General features: G+C 40.3%; 1 long non-coding RNA gene across 5 annotated transcripts in view; it reads left to right on the forward strand.

The window, feature by feature from the left end:
- Nucleotides 1–16591, forward strand: part of LOC129782680 (uncharacterized) — a 66720-nt gene that overhangs the window by 10362 nt on the left and 39767 nt on the right. The gene's annotated exons all lie outside the window — the stretch shown is intronic.

Genomic DNA, 16591 nt, shown 5'->3' on the forward strand with positions numbered 1-16591 from the left:
CCAGTGTAATTGGAGATGCAGTTGTGTAAGGCCTCAAACAGATATGAAAGATGTGGCAATCTCTAGAAATCTCTTGTAAGGCTTTCATTATGTGGCACCACAGTGAACAAAACTGTTTTGTTTGTACTTGGAAAAGTGCTACATTATTGTTAATAAATTGGGATTTGTGATCACAACCTTCTTTTCTTTGAGATCCTTGCAAAAGGAAAAATTGATTTGAAGTAATTATGAGAGGTGTATCTCTCATCCTTCTTTCAGCTGCTCTTCCCACATCCCTCCTTCTACAGCCAGGTACTGTCCTGACTATTATGTTTCTAAGAAGGGACTACGCTCACTACTTCTGTCATGGCATAGGACAGGCAAAGGTGGACTTGATACTTTTGTTGCTCATCTTTGTTTCCACTGCTGCTTTGTATCACCCAGCTTTTTCCTTAGAAGCCAACATTATGTAAGTAGGAGGTAAAAGTGACTCTTCAGGTTGTATGGGCTGCTGAAGCAACTGGTCGTTGCTATGTCAGCCCAGACCTAGCAGGTAGTCTGCTGTTCCAAGTCTCTGCCTACTTTGTCTGGGCCAAAAGGTAGTCCTTCTCACATGCAAGATTCTCAACAGGCTGCATTTTAAAACCTAGGAAAGAGCTAAATTCAGAGTAATCCAAATAGATGTTGCATAACCATGGCTGCTTCTGAAGCCACTACACCAGGTACTTTCCCAAACAGCCCAAGAGCAAAGGTGTGGCAGAACTCCTTAAACAGGACAGATCCAAACTGGAAGGCTAACCCTAAAGGTATCGGTAGTATATTAAGTTCTGAAACCGTCCCAGAAGTTAGATGGGAATTATCCACTTGAAACCAATTTGCCATTCAACTTATTCATCAGTGACCTGGACACAGGCACAGAGTGCAGCCTCAGCCAGTTTGCTGATGATACTAAACTGGGAGCAGTGGCTGATACCCCAGCAGGCTGCGCTGCCATTCAGCAGGACCGGGACAGGCTGGGGAGCTGGGTGGAGAGGAACCTAATGAAGTTCAACAAGGGCAAGTGTAGGGTCCTGCACCTGGGGAGGAACAACCTCATGCACCAAGTAGAGGCTAGAGGTTGACCTGCAGGAAGGCAGCTCTGTGGAGAAGGATCTGGGAGTTCTAGTGAACAGCAAGTTGCCCATGAACCAGCAGTGTGCCCTGGTGGCCAAGACTGTTATCATCCTGTGCATTAGGAGTGTGGCCAGTGGGTCCAGGGAGGTTATCCTCCCTCTCTGCTCTGCCCTGGTGAGGCCAGTTCTGGGCAGCCCAGTTCAAGACAGACAGGGAACTACTGGAGAGGGTCCAGCAGAGGCTACAAAGATGATGAGGGGACTGGAGTGTTTCCCTGATGAGGAAAGGCTGAGACAGCTGGGCCTCTTTAGCCTGGAGCAGAGAAGACTGAGAGGGGACCTTATCAGTGTCTACAAATATCTTCAGGGTGAGTGTCCAGAGGATGGGGCCAGGCTCTTTTCAGTAGTGCCAAGCAACAGGATAAGGGGCAATGGCCACAAACTGAAACACAAAAAGTGAATATGAGGAAGAACTTGTTTACTTTGAAGGTGACAGAGCGCTGCAACAGGCTGCCCAGAGAGGCTGTGGAGTTTTCATCTAGGAGAACCTGCTTTAGTAAGGGGTTGGACTAGATGATATCCAGAGATCCCTTTCAACCCTGACAATTCTGTGGCTGGACAGACTTTTAGCTATTCATGTTGCCTGGCAAGTTGGCCTGCACAGCAGACCTGTAAACCTGTGTTTGTCACCACATTATGAATTTTGGAAGAAAGGGATTGGACCATATGCATGCATAAGGCCAACAGCAGCAAGATCTCATTTCAGCCCATGGGCAACTTGACAGTAAAGTTGTTATCAAAACACATGGACTGTTGAGGAATTACCCAAATACACTGCAGACAGTGGGTATCACTGCTGTGTGGTAGGCAACCACAGAGAATAACATTCACAGTGTGATACCATATTACTCTACCAAATCTAGAGATGCGGCTCCATTACCGGAATTGTTAATATATCCATAGCTGTTCACCGCTCCCTGGTCTTTCACCACCAAAGAAGCAACATTTTGGCCATTCTGAAGAATGAAGGATCCCAATAGAAGATGTTGCTCCTTCTAAGTTCATTTGGGAAGCACATTTGACTGAGCCAGTTCTTTTGCCTCCTCATGACTGATACAGCTTTTGCTAGTAGCTGGTGTATAACTTCAAAAGTAAATCCTATGTACTGTTCCATCTGATAGGTGTTTTTGGAACATCCTGGCTAAGCAAATTCATATGGAAGCAGTTACGATTGTAGTTGGTTAGGGATGATCTCAGGGATAAAGTAGACTTTGTAGATATAATACTCCTCTTAACATGCTGTCTTGTCTCATATAGACTTTGTTATTTTCTAGTTAAGGCTGTGGTAAATAATTTTAGGAATAAATACCTTAATACTGCTGTGATTGTGGAGAGGTTACTGCTGAGCTGAGGAGTGAGAAAGTCTACCTTCAGAGAAGGTCTCAAATTTCCATCATTACAAAAGTGCCATTTCCCAGGCAGGGTTATTTAATGTGTAGGTGGGTTGTTTCTCTTACATTCTTGGATAATTTTACTTAAGAAACATTCTGGTTATTAGCAGGCACTGATGAGCAGAGGATTTGTTGTTGAAAGGACTGTGATAGTTACCACAAGCTCTGCAAGCGACCAGTACAACCCACTCAGGAATGAAGATCTACAGCTATATTTGGGTTTGTATCTGATGACCAGGCTTTGACAGAAAACCTTCGGAAAAACAAAGCAATGATTTCAAAAACTGGAGATTATATTAGTGTAGATGTGAAACCTTTCCTCCCTTGTTTCTGAATGTGCATGTGTGATCTGGGTTTGTCCCTTTTTGGAAATTCCTTCATTTTTAAGTTAAATACCAGCAAATGAATTGCTGCCAAAGCATTCTGGAACCTTACTGTGCATAGCTACCCCATTTTTCTCTTCCTGAGAAATACTGCTTTCATTTCTTTTGTACCTTGGGCTAAAGAAAGCACATTAATTTGCACTGGATGCTAAACTGAGTAAGCTGTACCAACACTCCTGTTCAGACCTCTAACACCAGCCTTCTTACTATATATTCCTGGCATGACTCAGCATGCCACAGTGGTGAATTTTCTCCCCCAGTGTTTCCTTATGTCTGCAAGTACACTGTGGAGAATAATATTCTTGTGCTGCAAATGTAATTTGGCCAAGCACCCAAATTCTTGCAAGCTAGAAAATCCCCATTTTGAAAGCACAAACGCAGCATGCAATTTCCCTGAAAGAAAAAATAAACTAGTGGCAGAGATATGGACAGCACACAAAGGTCAACTCTTTATCCTGTGGTCTAACTGGTAGAAATGCTGAATCTTTAGCATGGTGAATTTCCCCTTGCAGCTCAATAGACTGCATTAATTACTTGATGGGAAGAAAAGGGATATTTTGAAGGCATTTTGCAAAACAGCCACAGTTAACAAGAATTACGACAGGTAGGTTTAAAAACTTATGGTTTGAAATTTGGTTTCCATTTAGTGAAAAATTATTTTAAAAACAAGCCTTCCAAGAATAGATAGTGCAAATAAATAGTGACTTATCCTTGTAACAACTTGCTGAGTAACTTCATGGGGTGAAAATGTTTGTAGGGGGGTGTACTTTGATTTCAAATACAAGCAGGGCTTTGTAAAACTCTGCACACAGTGGCTTTGTTTGTGCCTAGAACCTACTCCAGATGGGTTATATATAAATGGAGTACAAACCTGTACAAAGTAGTACAATGTTGCAGTGACATTATTATGCAATCAACCAACATCTTCAAAGGTTTGTTAAGATACTTCCCAGTTTTCTTTCCAATCCCATAGAAATTCTGCTATCCATCCAATCACAGATTTTTGCATTACAAAGTTATTTTGGTGCTGTCTCCAAAAAGTGCATTACAAATCTGCTGCAGCATTGGACTGTGCTGGTTTTGCCTTGCAGCTGGATTCCTGATTGGGTAAGTCTGTGACTACATCCAGTTCTAGAAGAGACATTTTTTCTTTTTAATTGGTACAGCTCACCATTACTTGCAATCCACTGTCTTCAAGATCCACCGCCCACAACTACTTTTTGGTCAAACTGAAGACTGAAAAGAGGGGACAAAATAGTGGCTGAGTCATTTTTGTTTGTGCCAACCAGTAGCTCATTTGCTGATTGGCCACATGCCTTTGATCTGGATTATATCATACCAGGGAGCTGCTCCAGCTGGCCAGAGATTGGGGATTGCAAGCTGTAGTCAAGGATACCTGCAAAGCACTGGGAGTTGCAGCAAAGAGTATTTGGAGGGAAGGCAAGGGAAAAATAGAGGCAAGGAGCCAATTTCTGATCTCAGCATCACTGATGTCACCAGTGAGAATCTGGTCCACAGTGTGCTGGGCAAGTAAGAATAGAAACAGGTCAGAAGCAAAAGTGACAGACAAGCAGAGGTGACAGAGAGGGAATAATTAATCATGTCTCAACTGTAATTTTAATGACTGCTCTGCTTTAACACTTGTAATGCCTCTTACTCAGCCAAAAGCACAAAATTAATAAAATCTTTCCAAGAGACTGGCTTGTCTGTCATAAGCAGCTCCAGCAGTGATTTTTACTGGTGGCACACTTGGCTGCAGATCCATCTGAAGAGCAACATGCACAGGTCTAACAAAGAGGAAAAGGTTTAAATCTGCTCATGCTTCAGGTGAAATCCTATAGTAACAAACTTCCTTACACTTAAGAGCTACTTTCTTATAATGTTCTACATATTTCTAAGATTGCTTAACTTGCTGGTGCTCTAAAGCTAGGTAAATACCAACAAGCCTTTATTTATTTATTTTTTATTTCTCAAAATTCAACTACATTTTAGAACACTTTCTCCTCAAAAAAGTCCCAAACAAACCCACAGAAAACTACCCTTCCTAAAATATTTTCCTTTGAAAATGCTCGTCTCTTGGAACTCTATTGGCAAGTCAAAATAGATGAAAATAAATGTTATGTTTGGTGCAAGGATTTTTTAGTAATTTCACTAGACCATTTGTTCTGAAAGTAGTTTTTCATCTTCCAAAATAAAGAACAGAATGTATGCACAACGAATGCCTCATCTACCTCCAAATGCTCTCCAACCTAAAAAAAATATTTTTAATGAATTATTTGCTTATAATGACTCTATTCCAAATTCTTCCATTTTACAAACATTTGCCCCAGGAAAATGTTTCTGGGTAGGTGGACCTGCAGTCACAAAACTAAGGCAGATCCAATAGGTGGTTACATGTGTCTAGATACAGCTAGAGCTAATGTAATTCAATATTAGAAATACATTTCAGTTACTGCCTTTCACTGAAAAGGACATAATTCTCTAAAATAAGGCTTTGGAAGTCTTCATCCATTATTTGAATAGCAGTCTGATTTTCAGAAGTGCTGTGTCTGGAACATCCCCCTGAACTAAGGGAAAGGAGGCATTGCTTCCTGCTCCTGTTGTACAGACACTTGGCCTGATCTAGCAACAGCATGTGCTATATTGGTTTTCTGACTGTTGCATTAGAAAGTACTTTTTGCTGGAATTTTTTTGTAAGTGTGAATTTAAAGGAGTCTGTATTTGGCTTGAAGCTGACAAACTTTGTCAAGGTTGAAAAATAACCTTCCACAAAAAGAGCAAAGAAAATCATACTTCCAATTAGTGACACTCTTAGATGTAACTAAAACAGGTACTGCATATTAAAACCATGGACCTACCATGGCCCCAAGAAACAAAAACATCATCCAAAGTCAACAGTTTCCATTTAAAAGATATTTGCAATTCTTATTTCTAGATGTTTCTGTTGCAGTTTGAATTCTCTTATCCTAGATTGCACTAACCACCCAAATTTGCAAGTGGAAGCAGTTTTATGGCCTCAGATTAGGATTACTTGCAGTATGAAACACTCATCACATTTACAGATTTCTAGCCTGAAGCCTAAATGAAGCAGGTGTGTGATTAGAGAATTAACTCAGCTGACTGAGCTTTTCAAAAACTCATCTGAATGTGTAGAATGTAACTCTCCATGTAAGATACAGATTCCATGTTTTAATACTGCTGGATGAGGTCGTTCTCTCTTAAATTGGAAGAAGCTTCAGTGGGAATAGATGCCTATTAAGAAGAGTCACTAAGGGAGTCAACAGGGTTGTACAATTCTCTGTCATAGAAGCCAAGTTGTGTTATTCAGCAAATACTTATGTATAAATTTAGGAAACACCTGTAGTGTTTTGCAACTCAGTTCCAAAGTTGAAGAAATTTTAGAATGTGAGTTGTCTTGCTGTAGTAAATTTGCAAAATACCTTAATGCTATTATTTTTGAAAAATAAATATAATCTCATTTTGCTTTTCACTACCGCTACTGTACTTAACGTTTCTTCAGTAGAAGTAAGTATTTTTTCCCTTTACAGCAGCTGGAGCTGAGTTGCGCTCCATGTCTTTCTGGTATAACTGTCTGAAAACTCATCCGAGTACAACCGTTAGGGACAGAAATTTGCACCAAGTGCTAGTATAAACTCCAGTGTGCCATACATGCAGCCAGTCAACTTCTTACCAAGACAGCTTCTCTACTGGTCCACTAGTGAAGAACCTCCCCACAGTGATCCTCCTAGGAACAGTGATCAGCTCTTTGTTGTATACTCGGTTGTATACTCACTGGGGAATGTAGGTGAAATCCAGGATGTGATTACAAAGTTTCCTTCCTTTCAAGCTTGATTAGCTTTTCTTTATTAAGTCTCAAATGAAAAGTCTATTCATTGCCAAGAGAGCATTATCCATTTTTCTGGAAGAAAGCATCATGGGGTGATCATATGCAGCACACCTCCTCCTTGCTTCCCTCTCAGCAGTTCATCCTCTCCTGTTTTACAGTCCTCATAGCTGCTAGCCTGGAGCTGAAGCCCATTCTGCTTCAATCTGGTTTGCCCAAACCAGATTCTTCTTCACCTGATTCCAAATAAAAATAATCATATTTCAAAGCTGAGTCTACAGTTTCACCCATAAATTGCCAGCATTTGTTAATACAAAGGAATGCTTAAGAAGATGCATGTTAATGATGTGGGGCCATAACTCTCAAATGGTCTGGTTTCAGATAAGTGCTTTGAGAAATACTTTCCAGTCTGTTATTAACATCCATTTTATATGCTGCTTATTTGAGAAGATTCTCCTGATATGCAGATTGCAGCCAGGAATAATGAGGACATATAAGGTTGTTAGGAAATGAGATGACGCCTTTGATATGAATGAGAGCAGTGATCATGGTACCACTGACATCATAGTAGTGAGGCTCCTGCAATTTGTAGCAGATCGATTGAGTGCACATTACAGAATACATGCAGATAAGTTCCTTGCATCATACGTAGTAAAGAGAAGAGGCTCTAAAATCCCTAACAAAAACGTTTCTGCTCCGCATTCTGCAATGAAGGATGATATCTAATGAACTTGAAGTATGTATACCTATATATATATATTTCTCTGAGGCTAAAATTGTGTTTCACTTGTTAGAAAAATGGAATTTAGCACCATCCAAACAAGTATTTTTATGCAGGCAATGCCTGCTGTTCTCCAAAAGGGTAGTCCAGTTGTTCATAGTATTCTTCTTTCATTCATCTGCTTGTACAGTATTGTCTCACAAATTCTCTAAGAATAAGAGTGAAGAAATGGATACTTCAGACCCATCTTTCTAGTTCATAGAAGTAATAGGAAAGACATGATCCTCTCCCCAGGCAAGAATGTTCTTTGTGCTAGCTTACAAACCACAGTCAGGCAACAGATGTGAAATTGCTTGGTAAAATTCCCATGATTTCTTGCTAAAGTTATGGAAGGGCTGCTTGTTTCTTATTCTTTTGTAAACCAGGCTGATGTAAAAAGAAGTCTCTATAGCTTGAATCAAAGCACAACATTGTTTTAACTTGCCTAGATGCTATACAATTTTAGGAACTGCACTTGTGTAACATGTTGTGGGAACCGATGCCAGCGTTGATATTATGTTAATAACAATATTAGCATAAAATAATAAATTCTAAATGTAATTTATACTTTCTTGCACATTAAAATTATTTGATTCATTGATAGTTCTTCAATCCAGTCACTTAGCCATACCTGTAACTTCTGGTATTTCAGACATTCCTAGGTAACGTGCTGCAAATACTGGAAGCAGTTGGAGTTTAAAAGAAGTGCTGAAATCTGCCTGTTTTAGCCTTCACCATGGTTTGAAGTAAGAGAAGAGAGCAAAGCACGTTTTAAATGCAAGTAGGAAGTCAAAGATGTTTCTGATATATCACAGGTTTTCATACAGCTTTTTAAACTGTCCAGGAACTGAATTTATATATTAAATATTAATAGCTGAGCTACAAACCCTTTGGTATTTCTGGTTTCTTCACCTTATGGCAGGTTTGGTTGCAGGCAGAAGTTACCTCTTTAGACTGCGTTACAATTTTGGTGGTCCGGCATATTTTGTGTATCACTGAAGTGGTGTAATTAGGTAGTGTACTGACACAATAAGGCTACTGCTTTTCCCTCAATGACATGGAAGTAGTTCTTTAATGTAAATAACGATAATGCTTCACAGCTGGTGTAACAGCCCATAACAGGTTCACATTTTGTCCAGGAACTGTAATTGCTTTTTCTCCAAAAGTTGGATTTGCAGTCTTCTAAAAGTAATTATATGATGTTGTGCTGTGTGTTTCTCAAAGCTTGAAGATGTCTTTAGAAAAAAACTATTTTTCAGCTTCCAGCTATAACTGTACTTCCAGATATAATCAGAACGTGATCTATGCTATTTTTCCCTAATCTCTGTCATTTCTTAGCATTTTTCCTGTAACATTTCCCTAAGCATTATGAATGAAGGAGAGAACTGAATATGCCTGAAACAGTAGGTTTTGATCCGCTATACCATTTAGCTTTTTCTGATACGCCTGCCAGTGCACAGGATTATAGCAGTGCACAGGGTTTTTTTTCCTTTTTAGGCTTTATGATTGGAAATGTAACCTGTTATGACTACAGCAAAGAATGCTAATCAGCACGAGTTTGAGTGTTAATGACATTGAGCACCATCTGAATACAAGTTGTTCAGCGAAAATCTCTGAAAAAAGGCAACAGTCATTTTACAAGACTGAGGCTACTGCTCCCACAGTTTCAACTACCAGAAGTATTCCTCTGTGGGTTAGTATCTTTTCTGATAGATTAGTGGACCTTACTTAGTTAAAGATCATAGGTTTGAAAATCAGTATGGTAGATAATCAAACTTCTGACGGGATACTATAAAATGAGCACTTTGGTGTCCAAGTAGTACAGTTAATGAATGATGATGTGCTACTGAGCCCAGGCCATTGTTGTTTTTTAAATAAGTAACAGCAGAATGCATACTGCATCAGGAATCAGTCTTCTGTTTTGCACTTCTTGAAACATCCAGACACTGATTCCTTCTTCATGGATGTGAAGGATGCGATATATTTTTTCCATTAATATGTTGACACCTCTCTTTCCTTGGCCACTACATCTTGCCTTAAGAATGTCTGTTAAGTTCTGTACTCCAAGAAGAAGGAAACAAAGATCTTTCTTTCATCACTTTTCCTTCTCATTAGAAAAAGCATGGAACAGACATTTAGTTTTAAGATTTCAGGTTCACAACAGTATTAAGATGCTGGTAATAAGTGTCTGCACGCTTGAGTGCCAAGGCTTGCTTAAGTACAGCATAAATGTAGTAGTGTTTATAAAATATATTTTAAATACTGCAGAACCCTGAAGGCCAGAGCATGAAAAAACATCTGGAAGTAAGAAAAAAGGAAGAAATATTGTGCTCAGAATCTAATGGGGTCCATTCTCTTTTGTGAGAAAGTTGTTGAATGAGTGTCCATGTGCTCAACAATAGACAATGACTACATAAATTAGGCCAGATTCTTAATACTGATAACCAAGGTCAATATTTTTAAAAGTGCAAACTATTAGTCATGGAAATACAGGGCCTAATCTTAGAATCTTTTTCACAAGGAAAGTGTTCTTGGCTACACTAACAGTGCTCACCAGAGTAAATGTACTGAGACCAAATTTTTCTCTAACACTGACTTTGTGCACAGAACTTTTATCACTACTGACTGGCTAACAATGGATTTTGCTTTAGCAGTAGCTGTGGAGGAATCTGGAATTCAGTCATTTTGGTGTCTACTTTTGAAAAAAGAGAGTGGTGGGAGAAAGGGAGCCCTATTGCCTAAAAAGCAGAAACGTCTGCTGGATTATTAACGTATTTTTGGCTGAGTTCAGCAGAAGGGCACCTTGTGGCTGACAGGTTCTTCCCCCAGCAATTCAAAACAATGTAGTTAAAGCAAATTTCTCATTTCCAGAGAAGCAACCTAATGAGGCAAAACCTAATTTTAAACATGGGATACCTATCCACAACTTACCAGTGGTAATAACACTCAAACTCACTTGCAGTTGCATTGTTAACCAGAATTTTTACAGCTCCAGTTACATTATTTATAATGTTTCCGTAAGTGATCCATTCATAGATGCTGACAAATCTTTCAAATGGCTCATTTCACCTCTTCATCCATGAGGGAGGTACCTAGGCTTAGAAGCACAGTTTATTGAGAAGCTCTGGGTGCAAGTTCAAAGCTGACCAGAACTCAGATGTTTCCATTTTCACTGATTAAGGTTTCCCTCCCACAGAGTGATTTAAATTGAGTTGGCAAACTGTGTAGAAGTAGACAAATAGGCTTTCATCTTAGTTCCATTGTTTTATGGCAGATTGGGTGGTGCTTCGAGGAAGGTGCATGTATAAACAAGCTCTAAGGTAAAACACTGGCAACTCTGCAAGTGCTGAAAATTGGGCATTCATCATGCTGAAGTGCTTCCTCAACAGAGAAAACCAATCCTTGCAGATGCTCATCTCAAAGATTTGCACAAGAAGTCTAAGTTTTTTCAAAGGAGAAGTGATACAGGTGCTGGACTTACACTTTCTCTGAAGATTAGCTTGTACCCAGGGAAAATGCAATAGAATGTTTTAACGGGCACTTTCAATAGGTTCTTTAGGTTGGGTTAATTGAAACATGTTCACTAAATTTAGGTGAAACCAAGCCATTTCTCCTTCCCTAGAAATTCTTCACCACTGCTGGGATTATTTTTGCACACACACACCCACCCCCACCCCCCCACACACACACACTTTGAAAAGTGAGAAATTGCTTCATGTACTGTTCAATTTTTTTCTATTGTGAAGTTTCCTTATAGAAAGTATATCCAACTTACAGTGTCTCTCTGATCACATGACATAGTGTGTGTGCTACACCTTGTTTTGCAAGCTAGGCAGGTATTTAATTAACTTTTGAAAATGTTCAACCTTAATATTAACTTTTGTTTCATAGTAAAATTTCACTCACAGATTGGGATAAATATGATATCAACTAGGGTTTTTTCCTCTTTTCATCGTGATTTTTTTAAAATAAGCAAGTATTGCCCTTGTTTTGCAGGTAGGCAGTCAGGATAGAATGGCTAAGTCTTGTAATGTCAAAGTTTAAGCACCTAGAAACTAAATGAAAGCATGCAAACCGTGAGGGTAACAGAACCAGCGTCACTGTGGCTGGTAGGCACTTACAGTAGAGTCAGGTGCAGCAGTTCGCTCAGGGTTGTGATTGGTTGGTTTTGAGTATCTCCAAGGATGGAGACTACACATCACCTCTGGACAATCTGTTCCAGTGTTTGATCACCCTCACAGTATTTTTTTTTCTTGTGGTTAAATGGAATGTCTTTTGTTTTGGTTTGTGACCACTGCCTCTTCTCTCTTCATGGAATATTACTGAGAAGAGCCTGACTCCATCTTCTTTATTCTCTCCCATTGGGTATTTATGTATATTTATAACCACCACAACACACACCCTTCTTTTGTCCAGTCAGAACAGTCCCAGCTCTCTCAGCTTCTCTTTCTATGAACGGTGCTCCTGTCCCTTCATCACATGTGTGGCCTGTCATTAGACTCACTCCAGGATGTTCATGGTGTCCTAGACCTGGACCAAGCATCTGCATGTGCATTCACCAGTGCTGACCAGAGAGGAAGGATCATGTCCCTTGACGCACTGGCAATACTTTTCCTAGTGCAACCCAATGTACCATTGACTTTTTTTTCCACAAAGGCACATTGCTCGCTCATAGTCAACTTGTTGTCTGCTAGGATCTCTAGCACCTTTTCTGACAAGCTGCTCTGCAGCTGTTCAGCCCCGCTGTGCGTAGCCCCCCTTTGTGGTGGACTCCCATATGTCCATTTTGTACATAGACCCACCCAAGCACATAGGCATCTGAGGTTTTGTTGTAAGGCATTCTAGGTACCTGTCCATGCCTAGGCTGCAGCTGGTTTGGCAGGTCTGAGCACTCTGCTTTCCAGGTCGTGCCTGAGCCTGTTTAGAGGTTCTTCAATAAGTGATGCTGTTCCTACAACTCCAAAGGGATGCATCATACACCTGAATGTATATTGCTGTCAATAAATCACCCCAAAAGAGAGTGGCTGTGGTCATTTTCATTCTTAAACATGGCTGGCAGTTGAGGTAACTTTTTTTTTTTTTTTTTTTCTCCCAACAGTATTTGCCCAGCAAACAAGGAACGGGGCTTCCTGGTTTTCAGCATTTTCAGGAAGTTCAAAATCACTGCTTCCAGAGAACCCAAGTTCAAATTAACTCGTTTTAATTTTGGGCCAGTATATACATGCTGTTGAACAGCCCTGACATAATACTTTTAAGACCTCAGCTAGGTTGGATGCTGTTTGCAGGCCTGCAGCAACAAGCTGCCTTTCCAGTGTACCATGGCAGCTGTTACTTTATAAATAGACAGATAGCACCCCAAGACGCTGAGCCATCCTGTTGCCCAGAGCTACTTAAGCTTTCCTGTAAACATTAGGGATTGCACTAAGCCTGATGTGACCAATAGCAACTCCAGTGACTTCAGAGGCGTTTGTCCCACTGTCACCCTCATGGAAGTTACTATTTCAGTGTCATTAAAGTAATACCCATCAAGTGCAAATTGCTTGCAGAAGCTTTTGGGTGGAACTTCACTGGACAATTTAAACCTATTTGTCATAGCAATGATAAGCGAACTGAAGATGGGAAATCAATCAAATTTTAGTGTTTTATTAAGATACGAAAGTTGGAAATGTCTCCACTACAGGTAAATCCCTATAGAGAGCTTCCATAGAAACAGATGATCCCATCCAGGAGAGCAGGACCAGGCCATATTAGAAAAACTAATTTCAAGCAATTTACATTTGTTCATTGCAAAAGCAATTTGTCTTAGACCCGCTGCATACATGGAGGGATGAGAGGCATTTGTCTTTGTTTTGAAAATGTAACATATCATAACAGTGAAAAGCTTGGGGCTGCCAACGGGCAGACTGAAAGGACTCGTGCATTTGCCAGGTAGGCCAGAGTCAGGATCATCTGCCAGTGGTCAGCTACCGATTTAAAGCATTTGTACTGGGTCTGGCTGGGATGAGAGCATTTTCTCCGTAGAAGCTCCTCTGGTGCTGATAATACACCAGTGTTCTAGGTCCTGCTGAACAGCGTTTGCACCGTGTCAAAGCCGCCTCCGCACAGTCTGCCCCCCAGCAAAAAGGCTGGTGTGCACAAGAAGGTGGGAGGGGACACACCAGGCAGACGGCCCAAACTTAGCAAAGAGATTTTCAATGCCATACAGTGTCATGTTCAGCAACAAAACAGAGGGGAGCAAGGTTGAGGTAGGCTGGCTGTCTTTCGCTCAGGAACTGGTGGGGCATTGGTCTAGCATGCATCACTTGCTTTGTTTTGCTTCTTTTATTTCTTCTCATTTACCTGTTTAACTGTTTTTACCTTGACCCATGAGTTTTCTTGGGTTTACTCTTCCTTTTTATCTTTCCCCATACCACTGGGGTTAGTGGTGGGGAAGCGAGCAAGTGTCTGTGTGATGCTTAGTTTCCTGCTGGGGTTAACCCAAAATAGTGTTTTAGTGTAATTCATGCAAATACTAGTTTTCAGGACAGTGCTTTAGATGGGTTTATTTCCAGTGGGAAGTGCCATGCCCATAAAAAGCTGGTTAAGGAAGTAGGAAACATTGTTTATATTATGTTCACTCTCCAAGGATCTGATCTTGCATGAAGAAGCTGTCTGATGTGCTTTCCTTGAAGCCAGTGCAGGTCCACTCTGCATGATCTGACTGTGGGGTCAGGTCCCATGCTTGCAAAGGATTAAATATGTGAAGCATAGATACTAAGATAAACATACTATACTGGGTCAGGCAGGATGGAGTTACTTTTCTTGTAGATGATGCCTTGTTTTTTATTTGTAACTAAAGCAGTGGTGATGATAATACACCAGCATCGTGGCTGTTGCTGCGCAGTACTTGCAAGGGGTCAGGGCTTCCTATCTTCCCAGCTCTGCCTCCCCAACAAGTAGGTTGAGGGAGCATAAAAAGTTGAGAGAGGATATAACCAGAACAGCCGACCCAAACTGACCAAAGACATGTCCCATGCCATACAATATCATGATTAGCAATAAAAATGGAAGGGTTGGTTGGGTTTTTTTGGAAGTGGCCATTGCTTGGAGGCTAGCTGGTTATCAGTCTGCTTGCAGGATTTGTCTGTCATTTTCTTACTTCTTCCTCTTTCCTTCATTTATTACACTAGTTTTATCTCAATCTCTTAAGTTTTCTTGCTTTTGTTCTTCCTATTCTCTCCCCTGTCCCACTGTGGTAATGGGGGTGATTAAGTGGCTGTGGGAACTTGAGCTGCTGACCAGGGTTAACCCACAACACATGTTCTACCTAAAATACTAGTAATCTGTGACACCTGCCAGACAGAACTCACACACAAGCTGATCTTCATTCACACACATGAAGTTACTAATGGCAAAAGTGTTCATTGAAAGAGGCCCCAAAACAGAAAAGAGGCACTGAGCCTTCTGAGAGAGAAGATGGCATGGAGGAGTCCTACAACATTTAGCCAAAACAATTTTGTGGCAACTGGCAAATCTTAGCTTGTGTATCTACAGAACTATTTCTATACAGGTGATTTCTGATACAGGTTTCATTCAGCCATCTGCCAGTAATGATTTCACTCTTTTCTCCCCAGAAAAGTCTTATTCGAAACCTTTGTTGTTGAGTTGTGTGACCAGTGTCTCTGTAATGATAACAACTGTGAGTCTCAAGGACTGATATCTTAAAAGGCACCAAGACATCTATATTGTTAAAGACTTGTAATATTTTATTTCTCCTGGACAGAAAAAACATGTATCAACAACAATGGACAGAACTAACTTGGATTTCAAAAAAAGATTTTCACTATAATTTGTTAGAAAACTTAGAAGTTGAACTTAGGAGGGAAATACTGGAATTTAACTGCTTTTTTCTAGTTCTGTAGAGAAGTCAGCAATATCTACACTGCGATACTGCTGTAGTATAGCACTGTATAAGAAGCATTTCTTAGTAACTGCTTACATTAATGTGTTACACAGCCTCTAATACTTTAACCTTGGGTGCCCTATCACAGAAAATTCTTAAATGTAAATATTTCCTACTTGGGAAAGCTGAGATATCACCTTACCCTTATTCTGCTTGAATTAGTGTGTGCTCTAGCCAACATTCTGCCAAACTAGCATTTGAATGCAGATAACACTGGCATATATATGTCAGTAAATAAACATTTTGATGCTATCAAGAAGAGATAGGATATAAACAGTTTACCAAAGACTACGGATAGTAAGCATGGGAAATACCTCTCTGGAGTGGCAGTCACAGATCTGTTAATATCAGTGATTACTTCCATATGGTGAATTGGAGTTACTTGGACAAACCTGCTACTTGTCAGACAGTATTAGATATAATCTTGGGACAATGGCACAGTTAAATCGCAGGTAAATGAATTATAGCATAAACCAGTGATGCTGCATAGGTTTTGTGATTGCAATCAAGATCAGACTATGCAAAAGCAATCAAGACCAAGGTGGATGTTGTTCAGCAGATCTTGTGCTGGTTTTAATCAGGGGTTCAGAACTGAACTTGGTTACGAACTTGTGATGGTTAGAGTTTTCTGTCTTGACTTACCAAGATAAAAATGATCCATGGCCTCTCACCTGGAAGATGCATCTTCTTCTGTGCCTTCCTATGTCAGCTGAGCTTAGCTGACAAAGTTATATTCAATCTGCTCCAGTTCATAAGAGGTGGAGATGCTGACAAAGAGTTTTCGGCCTTGGTCTCATTTCCCTGTCAGTGGCCTGTAAATCTATAAAATCACATCTTCCTGATTACTTGCTTACTATTTCTCTCCCCTCCCACTCAGTTGTGACATATGATGCTTTTACCAGTCACTCATGATAAAACAGCTTGAGCTGGAAATCAATGCTGGTATAAAAACTCAGAAGAGCAGCTTCAAACCCTCTCTGTTGAAAGCAAATCTATTTTTTTCTAATGGAGACATACCTGCTTACAGAAGTGATGGATGTGGCACTGTGAAAAGACATAAGCATGTGTTTAACTCTAAGTATGTGCTTAAATCCCCAATCACTCAGTGAGACTTGGAGCA

Source organism: Falco peregrinus, chromosome Z (assembly GCF_023634155.1).
Source record: "Falco peregrinus isolate bFalPer1 chromosome Z, bFalPer1.pri, whole genome shotgun sequence".
Classification (NCBI taxonomy): Eukaryota; Metazoa; Chordata; class Aves; order Falconiformes; family Falconidae; genus Falco; species Falco peregrinus.